At 42.1% G+C, this 13,450-nt stretch overlaps 1 protein-coding gene across 1 annotated transcript in view; it reads right to left on the reverse strand.

Moving 5' to 3' along the window:
• Positions 1-13,450, reverse strand: part of LOC126355476 (zinc carboxypeptidase-like) — a 123,647-nt gene that overhangs the window by 91,048 nt on the left and 19,149 nt on the right. The gene's annotated exons all lie outside the window — the stretch shown is intronic.

The following is a 13,450-nucleotide window of genomic DNA, read 5'->3' on the forward strand; positions in this document are numbered from 1 at the left end:
GTTTGACACAAAAAACGATCTTGACAAAAGAAAAGTACTGACTGTAGAACACGTGCCTAGGATTGACTTTGAGTGCCAGAGGTGGAAATGTGTACGACGAGTGACGAAGCAGGTTAGGGTATGAATAGGGTAACCATCTCTCCCGTATCTCCCGGAATCTCCCGAACTGCAGCAATTTTCCTTTAATCCTCCTGACTCTCTCACTGACCGACTGTTTCTTCCGTATATTTCGTCAGTCATCACTGTTATCAACATTATCCCCGCGAAGTGCTACGAATAGTTCAAAATCCCTATCAGACAAATCTCGGAATATTTTCATTTGATAATCGATAATATTGTCGACATTTAGTCTATTTTATGGTTGTGCTTCTACGGAAAGAAGATGAACTGGCTTATGGCAATTCGAGGAGAGGAGGAAGAATGACATAAACTATGCGTCTAGAGTTGTCTTGAAACTGGGGAACGTTTACTTGTTTGTCGGTCAGTACTGGAAACCAACGGATGCACTTCGTACCGCTCAGCAGCTATGGTATGAATAAAACACGGAAGTAACAAGGACTCGCGAAAGTGAATTACAGAGACACTCATGTGTAAAAACACCCGTCACACTATTAACTTTTCAGCTGACTCACACAGTCCTTACTGTGTGCTATGTAAGCGTGACTTCAGGATCGCTCATTGACATAATATCGACTGTAGTCAACATTCTCGTTTAGAAGATCATAATCGAAACGAAAAGGAGGTCAAGATTTCCTCATACTTACTCACGTATTTTGGTAATGGCAGTAAGGATATTAAAAACGTTGCAAGTGAGCTAGCAACAGCTGTCAAACATAATGTCAGCTACAGAAGTATGGACTGTGGAAATAAATTATCGAAGGATGTCATCCACTATTCTGAACTGGGCAAGATGAGGACATGTGGTCGAAAAAATGTTAAGAACTTTATTGATGTCTTGAAAGATACAGCTAAATCAAGCAACTTTTTCTTTATCGCAAAGGATGCGACCAACCACAAAAACAGAAAGATGTTCCCTCCAGTTGTAAAGTATTTTGATTCGGGAAAGATAATAAGAAACAGGCTTATGGACTTCACTGAACAGGCTGATGAAATAGGTTTTGGTGTTTAGTCTGATCAAGTTTTCAGTGAATTATTGTAATTTAGATGTAAAGAACCTTACTGCCTTCTGCGCAAATAATGCAAATGTAATTTACAGGAAGCATAATTCTGTGTTTGAACTGCTTCAAGAAGACAACAGGCACTTGGTGATACCATATGGTCAAATCACATATTGCATAATGCAAAAAACATACATGTGATGCATTAGACTTGGATACGGAAATTTATTTATTTATTTATTGTTCTGTGGGACCAAATTAAGGAGAAGTCTCCATCGTCATGGAACGAGCCAATACATGAAATTATAACACGATAGTAAAAACAGATAAAATGAAATATAAAAAACATAATCAAGTGACAAGTCGTAAGCTTAAATAAAGAAAATCAACAATGTAACACTGGAATTTGCTTAATTTTTTAGCTCTTCCAGGAGCTCCTCGACAGAATAGAAGTGAGCCGTGAGAAAACTCTTCAGTTTAGACATAAAAGAGTTTGGGTTACTGCTAAAATTTTTGAGTTCTTGTGGTAGCTTATTGAAAATGGATGCAGCAGATACTACACTCCTTTCTGCACAAGAGTCAAGGAAGAGCATTCCACATGCAGATTTGATTTATGCCTAGTTTTAACTGAGTGAAAGCTGCTAACTCTTGGGAATAGGCTAATATTTCTAACAACAAACGACATTAAAGAAACTATATACTGTGAGGGCAATATCAGAATTTCCAGACTATTGAATAGGGGTCGACAAGAGGTTCTCGAACTTACACCACATATAGCTTGAACAGCCTGTTTTCGAGCCAAAAATACCCTTTTTGAATCAGAAGAATTACCCCAAAAATAATACCATACGACATAAACGTATGAAAATATGCGAAGTAGACTACTGTTCGTGTTGAACTGTCACTTATTTCAGATACTGTTCTAATGGTAAATAAATCAGCATTTAGTTTCTGAACGAGATCCTGGACATGGGCTTTCCACAACAGCTTACTATCTATCCGAATGCCTAGGAACTTGAAATGTTCCGTCTCGCTTATAATATGCCCATTCTGTCTGATGAAAATACCGATTCTTGTTAAATTGTGAGTTAGAAACTGTAAAAACTGAGTCTTACTGTGATTTAGCATCAAATTATTTTCCACAAGCAACGAACTTATTTCATGAACTACATTATTTGATACTGTTTCAATATTACACACAAGATCCTTCACTACCAAGTTGGTGTCATCAGCAAGCTGAAATATTTTTCAACCACCTGTAATACTAGAAGGCATATCGTTTATATAAATAAGAAACAGCAGTGACCCCAGCACCGGCCCTTGGGGAACTCCCCACTTAACAGTCCTCCATTGGGACTGAACATCACTACCATTCTCCATATTGCGGAGAATTACCTTCTACTTTTTGTTCTTAAAGGAAGAGGCGAACCAGTTGTAAGCTACTCCCCTTACTCCATAATGGTCCAACTTCTGCAGTATAATTTTGTGGTCAACACAGTCAAAATCCTTCGTTACATCAAAGAAAACACCTAACGTTCGCAACCTTTTATTCAATCTGTCCAAAATCTCACAGAGAAAAGAGAATATAGCATTTTCAATTGTTAAACCATTTCTAAAACCAAACTGTATATTTGACAGCACATTATGTGAATTAAATGCTTCAGTAACCTTCTATATACAGCCTTTTCGATAACTTTAGCAAACACCGATGGCACAGAAATAGGTCTAAAATTGTCAATATTATCCCTGTCTCCCTTTTTATAAAGTGGCTTCACTACTGAGTACTTTAATAGGTCAGGAAAGTTACAGATATAGCTAAGTACTGGGCTAACATACATAGAACAATACTTCAGTATTCGGCTAGATACCCCGTCATATCCATGAGAGTTCGTGGTATTTAGTGATTTCATTATTAACTCAATCTCCCTCTTGTCAGTATCATGGAGAAGCATGTCAGGTAACAGTCACGAAACACTTTTTTTCTAAGAGCGCTATATGATTCCCTGTCGGGACTAGATTTCTATTTAGTTCACCTGCTATATTCAGAAAGTGATTATTAAATACTGTACATATATGCGACTTATCAGTAACATGGACATTCCCACTACACACTGATTCTATATCCTGGACCTGTCTCTGCAGACTAGCCACTTCCTTTACGACTGACCATATGGTTTTAATTTTATCCTGAGATTTAGCTATTCTATCTGCATACCACATACTTTTTGCCTTCCTAATAACATTTTTAAGCACCTTTCAATACTGTTTGTAATAGACTGCTGCATTTAGATTATGACTGTTTCTAACGTTTTGATATAATTGCCACTTTGTTCTACACGATATTCTTTTCGCTCTAGTCAGCCACCCAGGCTGCCTGTTTTTGCTAGTACCCTGTTTTGAACGTTTTATCGTCTACTGTATCAGCGCTAAAAACATCTTTCCGCTCTTGTTCTTTGATAAGGTTTACAAAGGTCTCTACAGCAACTGGATCAGCTTTCTTAAACAGTTGATAATTGTATTTAACATGTGCTGCAGCACAAAAATCTTTTAGAGTTAAAATTTGTGCATCAGGATCTGAAAGTCCATTCAACTTTTTGCTAACAGAATGCCCTTCTAGTAATGATGAATGAACAAAAATGTTGTCTATGGTTGTTCTTCTGTATCCTTGCACTCACATTGGAAAGAATACGGTTTACATAAGATTATATTAATTAAGGAGGTCTACCAGCATCTTTTTCCTTGCACAATCACTTATACAATTGTGATTCTTGAGTTTCTCCCGGCGTATTTGATAATCAAAATATCCACGCGTGTACTGCCGGTCTATAGTGTCCAACGGGCACAATATTTCGGCGATCAAACATGTCGCCATCATCAGGTGAACTGACGGACTGAGCTCCTGTGAACGTGCCGGCACGGAGATCCGTACGCTATGGCTGCTCAGGGGGAACTGGGTTCGGTCGCAGACAGCTGCCACCACCCTTCACAGAGGAATGGGGTACTTAAAACTCTAGTACATAGGGCGCGCACTATCTCTGACACAGAGAGTTTACCCCAGGAATTGGAAAATCTGAGAACTGTGTTTCGAAAAAATGGGTACTCAGAGTGACAGATCCAACGTGCTCTCCGCCCAACCACTGCAGCACAACCTGTTGAGATGGATGAAGACACGAGGGAGGAGGTAGGCACTGCATTTACTCCATACACAGGCGCACTCTCGGGGAAAATCACCCGCATTCTGAAGAAACACCGGGTCGGAACTCTGTTTTGTCCTCCGAATAAAACTCGTGCACTGGTGGGGAGCGCCAAAGATGACCTCGGTTTGAGGAAGGCCGGCGTGTACCAGATTCCGTGTCATTGTGGCAAGTCGTATGTTGGTCAGACGATGCGTAATATCGAGGATCGATGCCGTGAACACCAGAGGCACACTCGACTGATGTATCCGAGCAAGTCGGCGGTCGCTGAACATTGTTTGTCGGAAAATCACGCTATGGAGTATGACCGCACGAGGATTCTGGTACAGACGTCGAGATACTGGGACAGCGTTGTTAGAGAGGCCATCGAAATTCGCACCAATGACGACCTCATAAACCGTGACTGTGGCTATAATCTTAGCAAGGCTTGGGAACCAGCGATTGGGTTAATCAAGAGTAAATCGAGCAAACGCATAGTTGTGACGACCACGGCGGACAGAGCCATCACACCGACGTCATCTCAGACGCCGTCGCAATCTGTTCCACCGCGCTACCGTGGCGCGGGGCGCGGACGGCGGAGGGAGCGCGCCGCGGGCGGAGGGTATTTAAATCGGCCGCTGCCGCGACCGAACCCAGTTCCCCCTGAGCAGCCATAGCGTACGGATTTCCATGCCGGCACGTTCACAGGAGCTCAGTACGTCAGTTCACCTGATGATGGCGACATGTTTGATCGCCGAAATATTGTGCCCGTTGGACACTATAGACAGGCAGTACACCCGTGGATATTTTGATTGCTTATACAATTAATATTGAAGTCACCATATGTAACTAACTTTTTGTATTTCCTATAAAGTGAACCAAGAACCTCCTCTAGCTTTAGCAAATTTGTTGTGAAAACGGAGTCTGGTGATCTATAAATAACAACAGTTAGAAGTTTAGCTCCATTAAATTTAACCACAAGTGCACAACATTCAAACACCTTTCCACTGCAGTACTTTGAAACATCAATTGACTCAAATTGGATGCCGTTTTTCACATACATGGCTACTCCCCCACACCGCAATGAGCTCCTAGAAAACCTGCCAGCCAACTTGTATCCTGGTAAAAGAAGCCTCTGAATTATTTCCTTATTTAAGAAATGTTCAGATATACCAATAATTTCAGAGTCAACATCTATAAGCAGTTCACTAACTTTATCTCTAATACCTTATATATTTTGATGAAATATACTAATTCCCCCATTACTCAGATACCGAAGCTATGTCAAAAGTGGTTCCTTTGTTAGAGAGACTTCCCTTAAGCAGGTATACCTATCAGCTGACTTCAATCTAAAAAAGGTGCAGATCTAACACCCACTACTGCAGGAATTTTCCCATGAGTGATCCCAACACCCCACCTACGGTGTCACCTATAAGCTTGGCCAACCTCCCCTTCCCATACCTGTCGAGGTGCAGGCAATCTCTAGTGAAACCCATCTTGCTGATAGACTCCACTGACACCACAGAAATGTGACCCATGCTTTCTGTCATCAGCGCTCCCCCAAGTCTCATGTTATTACGCCTGACGGCTGTATTAAGATGAGGCCGATCGTGACGCTGAAACAGTTCCACGAAATGCACGTTCGTGTTGCCAGTCTGAGTGGCTATCTTTTGCAGGTCACCATCTATGTCATACTCCCCATCCCTATCAATACTATTACCAGCCCCACCCACAATCACTACCTGATCCACTTTAGTAAAATCCCTACATAACCCCCCTATGTTAACAGACACCTCAGCCAATCCTGCATTAGGCTTCAAAATGCTGGTGACCTGGTACTCACTCCCCAACACTTCCTGCAACTGCTGGCCTACACCTCTGCCATGAGAACTACCTAACAGCAGAACCTTCTTCTCTCTCTTAGCCGTTGCAACTGTCCTAGCCACTATAACTGCTGAGGTCTGCTGCATACTTCCTACATCTACAGCTACTAGAGATTCCTCTCCACTAGACTCTGACAGTTGGTCGTATCTGTTACAAACACCAATAGTAAAACTATCTGAAAATCTCCTTCTCCTAGCAGATCTCTTGCCAACAGCCAGCTCCCATTCCCTAACCCCCTTTCCCTCCTCATCCTATCTAGCTCCTCATGTCTAGTCTCCCGTAAAACTACCCTTTTTCGTTTTAAGATGTTAATCATCTTCTTTAAAATCATGATCAAATGTTGGTTAACCTAGGATGAAGCACGAAAACGTGCATCAGTGGCAACGGGTACAAGAAATTTAATACCGGCATGATACTACAGACTAATGGTGAGAAGAAAGGAACCATTTTGAGAGGTAGCATGAGCCCCCTCTCATATTTCTATCTTACTCTGAGTAATTCGATTTTCCTCTGTAATTGCATGCGGTGAAAAGTTGCTATTCCTTCACACGCAGACTTCCCACGCAGCATCTCTCGTCACCTGGGTGGTCCGGTGACAGGCGAGTTCTGCTGAGCTTGAAAGGGTTAAGCCAACAGGTGTGAGGGAGTCGAGTGGATGCTTTCCAGACGCCGACATTGTCATAAGAGAGGGAGCGACACGTCCAGAGGGGCCAGAAGGGGCGGCTGGGCTAGAGATTCCGTTACTTCGCAGAAACTTAGTAAAAACACTTTCTGGCGGGCTACCAGCGAGGCGTGGGAATGACTTATGTTCCCAGGCAGTCTTGGAGGGCAAATTCCCGTGTTTCTGCAAAATCGTAACTGTTATTGGCTTGCTCAGGGCATAGCTCCATGACGTAGCAAAATCGGCGCAGAAATTGGCTCCAAGAATCGCCATTGGAGGAATGGTAGTGCTTCGGCAACAGAGTGGAATTTTCCGCCGGTTTTCTAGTTGCTGATTGGAACGTTTAACCATGGCCACTGTCGTGGGGGCGGGAATGTTCCGTGTTCGGTTTGTACGGTTGCTCTTGAGACAGTCGGCTCTCGCCTTTCGGTCGGAGTAGGTTACAAGACTGAGCTCTCGCTGCTCTGGACAGCCTGCCTTCTGTTGGCTGTCTAGTATACTTTTATTTAGTTGTAACTTTTTGACGAAGTTGCTGAAGTTTCGACTTCAACGTAACTTTCTGAGTACAGTTGGCAATTGAGCGTTCTGCGTACAAGTGGCCTATGTTGTCTGTCTCGAGCAGTTTTGGCTAAAGTTGACTGTGTTGGAGTTACTGTGTCACTTGGCTTGTTAAAATCAATCACTGTACCGTCAGTTATTGTGTGGCGGGCCTGTTTCGTCTCCCTCAGAGGCGCATTTGTATTGCTAGGAAGTCTTTAGTTTGGAACAAACAGACAAGGATAATTTGTTTTGGGTTATAATCGCGACATTATCATCAGCATAGCGGGACGTCGAAGCAACCAGCCATCGCCTGCGGTACGCCAGATCGTGTTTTTGCAGTTAAGAAGACAGCTTGGTAATGTATGTCCGCAGCACAGGCAGATTAGGGATTTTGCTAGGTAATAATCAAAGCTCAGCAGAGCGCGCCTGTTCGTCTTTTCTAACCTGTTCTGTCTTGGGTGTTCATTGTCTGAGTTCTCCCTACTGTAGCAGCAATTAATGTTGGGTTGGCTGAGTGTTTCTCTTAAGATTTGAGTTGCAAGGAATTGGCTTGACATACCACTTCGTCATAAATGTCACAATCTAGTTTATGGACAACTTCACCTTCACAGCATTTATTTGAGTACCAAATTTGATCCAATTTGATGTATTGTAAATGTTTCATGTGTTTTGTTTATTATTTTGAGTTTAGTCATAATAAATCAAATTGCTATTTTGGACACAACTTTCATTCTGTTAATCGATAGAACAACTGTTTCATTTCTCACTACGTTAATGAAACTTTCCTTTATTTAATCAAATTAAATTATTGCAGGTGCCAAACTCTTTTCTACTCCACTTGCAGAGTCGATTGCAGTCAGTTCGCGTTTCTTCCTTAATCCATGTGCATCAGCAAAAGTCGGAGTTAGAAAAGTGGGGGCTTAGAGCATCATTTACATATGAAGATTCTAGAAGACTTTACTGTTAAATACACTGCCAGCCCCGGCACCTCGCGATTTCTCAGGTGACTGCAGTATGTTACTTTGATGCGAATACGTATCACTCTTCACGCCTCTTCCCTCCCACTTCAAGTGTCGCACCTAATCTCTTTTTTTTAATAATCAGTACACCTTGTTATAGATTATTTTCCTTTACCCGCCACTACAGCTGCGCGTGAACTCGCCGTTTCGTGGTTCGCGGGAACGCGCCCTCCCCGGATCGAATCTGCCCGGCGGATTTACGATGAGGGCTGGTGTGTCGGCCAGTGGGGTTGTGGTTTTTAGGTGGTTTCCCACATCCGACTATATGAATACCGAGCTGATACCGACGTCTCACCTTAGCTAAATGATTTGCGAACATTTCGAAAACGCTCTCATTCCTCCATATGTGGTACACAACTAGGCGCAGACAGATTGGGTACACACATTCTGTCCCACGCACAGTAGGGTGACGACTGGGAGCGCGTGCAGCCGCCCTCAAAAACTAACGCTGCCAAATCCAGATTAAAGTGCTGGTCCCTTGTTGTAGGAGCTAAGTCCAAGAAAAAGAGGAAAAAAGATTATTTTCCTTTCTTCTCTTTAAATACGCACACGACGAATCGTTGGCTCTTTGTACTGAGAAAGTTTCGGAAATACTCTGCCAGTGATATGCTGTACAGTATGCCAAGATCCAGTATCCAGTCGTTATTAAACATTAGCTATTTGAAGTAGGTCATTACACATATTAACCGTCTACATGACAATTAAAAACACTCTTACTAACTGTGAGGTTCTTCTTACTCTATTATCCAGTAATTATTTTCGCACTTTCTTCATGCGTTCGGCTTTACAAATATACTTGCCCCAGTGAGTAATGGATTATTTACATAACTTTTCCCTTTTCTTCTGCTGCAGTTAACGGCTAATACACAGACGGAAAAAAGTCGCTAGATCAAAAAATAATTAATATAGAGTACAAAATTTCGAGAATACATTTGTCTAGGTAATATGTTTCAGTAATTAATATTGCAAAGACACAGGTTATAAGACATCGTAAATGTGTCATGTGTAACCACCACAATGTCGAATGAAAACATGCAGACGTGCATGTTGTATAAGTACCGGATGTCAGTTTATGGGACGGAATTCCATGCCTGTTGCACTTGGTCGGTCAATAGAAGGACAGTTAATGTTGTACGCAAATGACGCTGGAGTTGCCGTCCTACGACGTCCCACATGTGCAACATTGGAGATAGACTGGTGATCGAGCAGGCCATGCTGTAGAGCATGTTGGGTTACAGTAGCGATATATGGGCGAGCGTTATCGTGTTGGAAAACACCCCCTGGAATGCTGTTCATGAATAGCTGCACAACAGATCGAATCACCAGACTGACGTACAATTTCCAGTCATGGTGTATGGGATAACCACGAGCCCTCTCGCGCTGTCATAAGAAATAGCAGCCCAGACCACACCTCCAGGTGTGGGTCCAGTGTGTCTGGCACGCAGACAAGTTGGTTGCGGGTCCACGGTCATCAATAGTACCAAGGCCGAACCAGCTTCCCTCAGAAAAAAACAACAGCCTTCCACCCTGCCCTCCAAGCTCTCACTTGCCCCCACTGAAACCGCAAATGGCGGTGGTTTGAGGGTAAGTGGAACGCATTCTACAAGGCGTCTGACTCGATTTGTAGTAGTTCGTAGTGTCATTGTGAAGCTAACTGCTGCTCAAATTGCTGCTGCAGATGCAGTACGATGCAGCACAACCAAACACAGAATGCGATGGTCTTCCCTGTCGGTAGTGGCACGCGGTGGTCCAGGGCCCTGTCTTCTAGCGACCAGACATTCTCGTGACTCCTCTGTCAGGAATCATGTACAGAGGTAACATTCCTGCCAAGTCTTATGCAGTATCGCAGAAGGAACATCCAGCTTCTCGTAACATTATTACACGACCTTGAAAGGTATCTGTTGGATTCCTTTCTTGTTAATTTCTGAAATCTGTTGTCATTTACGGCATAAATTCCTCTTCTAAATTTACTGTGGTGTTTCTGACTATTTGGGAGGAGACTCAGCAGTGAAACGTGTTACTTTTACACATAAACAAGAACGATCTGTCACACTACTACACTTTAAAACACAGTTTATATGTAATTCATGTCACCCAGTCTCATACGGAACCTACATCCGCTTTCTTTTATATACTGAATATGATAAGATACTCTCATCCCCCTTCCCTTCTGTGTGAGAGGATGAATGAGCAAATGTATTTCTAGTTGCATGCTTGAGGGTAGCAGCCAAGCCTGTCTGCTAGAGAACAGTAGGACCAACGTCGAAACAGGTAGCTACGCTTTCTAGAGGTTTCTATTCTTAGTATGGTCCTGTCCGTCCCTTGTCATGTTGGTACAGGGAGCTGCCTCTCTGGTGACTTCCGTTTGTATTTGTGAAGAACGCTCGGTAGCGGGCCAGGTCAGTCTGTCCGCGGCGAGCGTCTAAAGTGGTTAAGATATCCGGCTAAGCGCGTGTCTGCTAAGTCTGTAGGACAATGGATTTCTTAAGTTCAGCCTAACTGAAAATTTAATCACCTTTATTTCAGGTTTAGCTCTAAAATATCTAATGTTATCTTAAATTGCAACGCAGTGTATTTCGAGTGTGAACTTCAGAATATTTTCCAGTAGTTGCTTTGTCACTACAAAGTAAAGTGGAGTAAAGTGGAACCACGTGTTGATCAGTAACTTTAACTAAGATAATCAATCTTAAATGCGAATGTGCGTGAGATTATAACGTCTCGACTTGACAATATTTTTCAATATAGCAACTTTTCTTCATGTTCAACCCACGTGGGGTGTACTTTGTAAGACCAGTACCACGTGCTTATACAATTGTTTGATTCATCAGGTTAATAGTAAGACGATAGTAACCAGTTCGAGGTTTTTCTTTTGTAAATTGCTTTTCGGTCTAATTTATCTTAATTATCAAAATTATTGTGGAGTTACAGTATTTGTGTAAACCAAGTTGACCACGTGAAGCATGCGGTTAATCATCAAAGTAGCCCTCAGCTATTCTTTTCGTGAAAATTTCACAGAGAGTTAGTATGAATTTAGTGTACCAGTGTGTGGTAATTACATGACGGACAGGACTGCGCTACGAACGTAACTTCTTTGGGTGAAAATTGAATCGGTTGGTTGTGGTTAATTTCCTCTCGCATACGTTCTTCGTTTGTTAATTTATGACTGCAGTGTTGTATGCAGTCTCCCAATCTTGGCTCCATATTCGATGTGTTCTGTAAGATTACAAACTCACATTTTCACAATCCTAAATAAGGCACCAGCTTAGTTATAACTCAAGTTTAATATGCTGAAATTTCAATGATCAATGTTAAAATAAATTTCCAAATATAAACTGATCTATTTCTTTTTATTTAAATTCTCCGGTTTTCGTATGACTAGTAAAAGATTATAATTAATGTTAGTCTGGTCGGGAATTTGGTAAGCTAGACTGGATACCTGGTGAAACAGTTGCGCAGTAATGCAAGGTTAACTTCCTCAGATAGCTCACAGCTTTTAACCCGCTTTTATTGTCTATCAGCACTGCTTTCATAACAAATTAAAGCAACAATATTACAACCTCGTTCAAACTCAGTGAGGTGTGCATGATGCGTCTTTGTGGCCTTAAAGAGACTCTGGAGTAACATCAACTCATCACATCCAATCGCAAACGTAACTACCCTCGTGAACCATACACCGCGTATTTGAAGCATTACGTCCTTATAGTGGCGCTATTAGCGTCGCATTTATCAGACTGGCGCGAAATTTGAACTGGCCTCACCTGTCAAATTTAGAAACACGCCTACCAGCTTTCGTTTATGCCGTACAACTTCTTCTCGGTGTTGCGATTTCTTTCTGTGAATGTATTATCTAGCATTTAGCCCTTTCTTTATATTTGTACTTGATTTACGTATTCGGCTTTACAATAGGTTATTTGCTTAACTTTTCGCTTTTCGTCTGCAGTAGTTAACGTTTAATATACCACATCTGAATTACATACCCGTTACTGAAGACGTAGCAATACCAATGCATCACCTGCACTAGTTAAGGCTTTGCTGCCGATTATGTGTGTCTTCGCCTTTCCGTCTGAGGACTCACTCGTTCTGACAGTTAAGCAGAGAACAACAAAACTTTAAATCAAAATAAAGAAGGGATTTAACAACCTTCCCACACTTAACAGCATGTTAAAGGAGCATATAACTTTACAGTAACATGGTAACACACTGCAAATTTATTCAGTAGTTTGTAGTCATAAACTATTCTTAAAAATATCTTTAAAAAACCTGTCGTTGTCTTTTACTTTTCCACTAACCCACTGACAGCATCAACTCACATCGTGGAGGGTGTGGTAGGCGTCCCAACTAAAGGGCCCCCTCGATACGTTGTCCGGAAGTTGCTTGTCAATAAGCCTATAAAAAATGAAGAAACGTTAGTCGAGCTCATCATACCATAATGTAAGAGAAATATGATTGCTAAATCTAACAACAAATAAATTGTGAACTATTTTCCCACTTTCGTTCAAATAAATTACTGACAGATTTGACGAGTCAACCAAAGCGGCGCTTATCAACGACATCTGTGCAACGCTTGAACCGTCGCGAGCGTGAAGGAGATGTTTCTCACGATCGAACTTTGGCAGGAGACGAGCACTGGTTGCATCATAGTGCAACGGAGAGCTAGAGACAATCTAAGGAGAGGAAAAATCTATTGTCTCCAAGCGTGAATGAATTTATGATACAGCAGTCGACTGGGAAAATCTTACTGACAATCTTTCGCGATACCGATTGTCCTGCTATGTTGCACTTCTTGGGGGTCTACCAAACTCAGATTGCTCTTCACTCTTGTCACATTGTAGGAAGGAATGACACATGAGTCACGGATGTCAGCGATCCCTCGCATGGACATGGGATCGTTTTGTAGATAGCGCGCGTGCGGGCAAATCGCAGCGATCGGCGCTGATCGGTAATCGTATGGAAATACCAGACAATCTATTGGATCGAATGCGCTGTGTGGCAATATGGCGAATATTTGTCTGGTTAATGAGTGTCGTTGTGTAATTTTGTTTCGTCTCGCACTAC

Source organism: Schistocerca gregaria, chromosome 3, assembly GCF_023897955.1.
Source record: "Schistocerca gregaria isolate iqSchGreg1 chromosome 3, iqSchGreg1.2, whole genome shotgun sequence".
Taxonomy (NCBI): domain Eukaryota; kingdom Metazoa; phylum Arthropoda; class Insecta; order Orthoptera; family Acrididae; genus Schistocerca; species Schistocerca gregaria.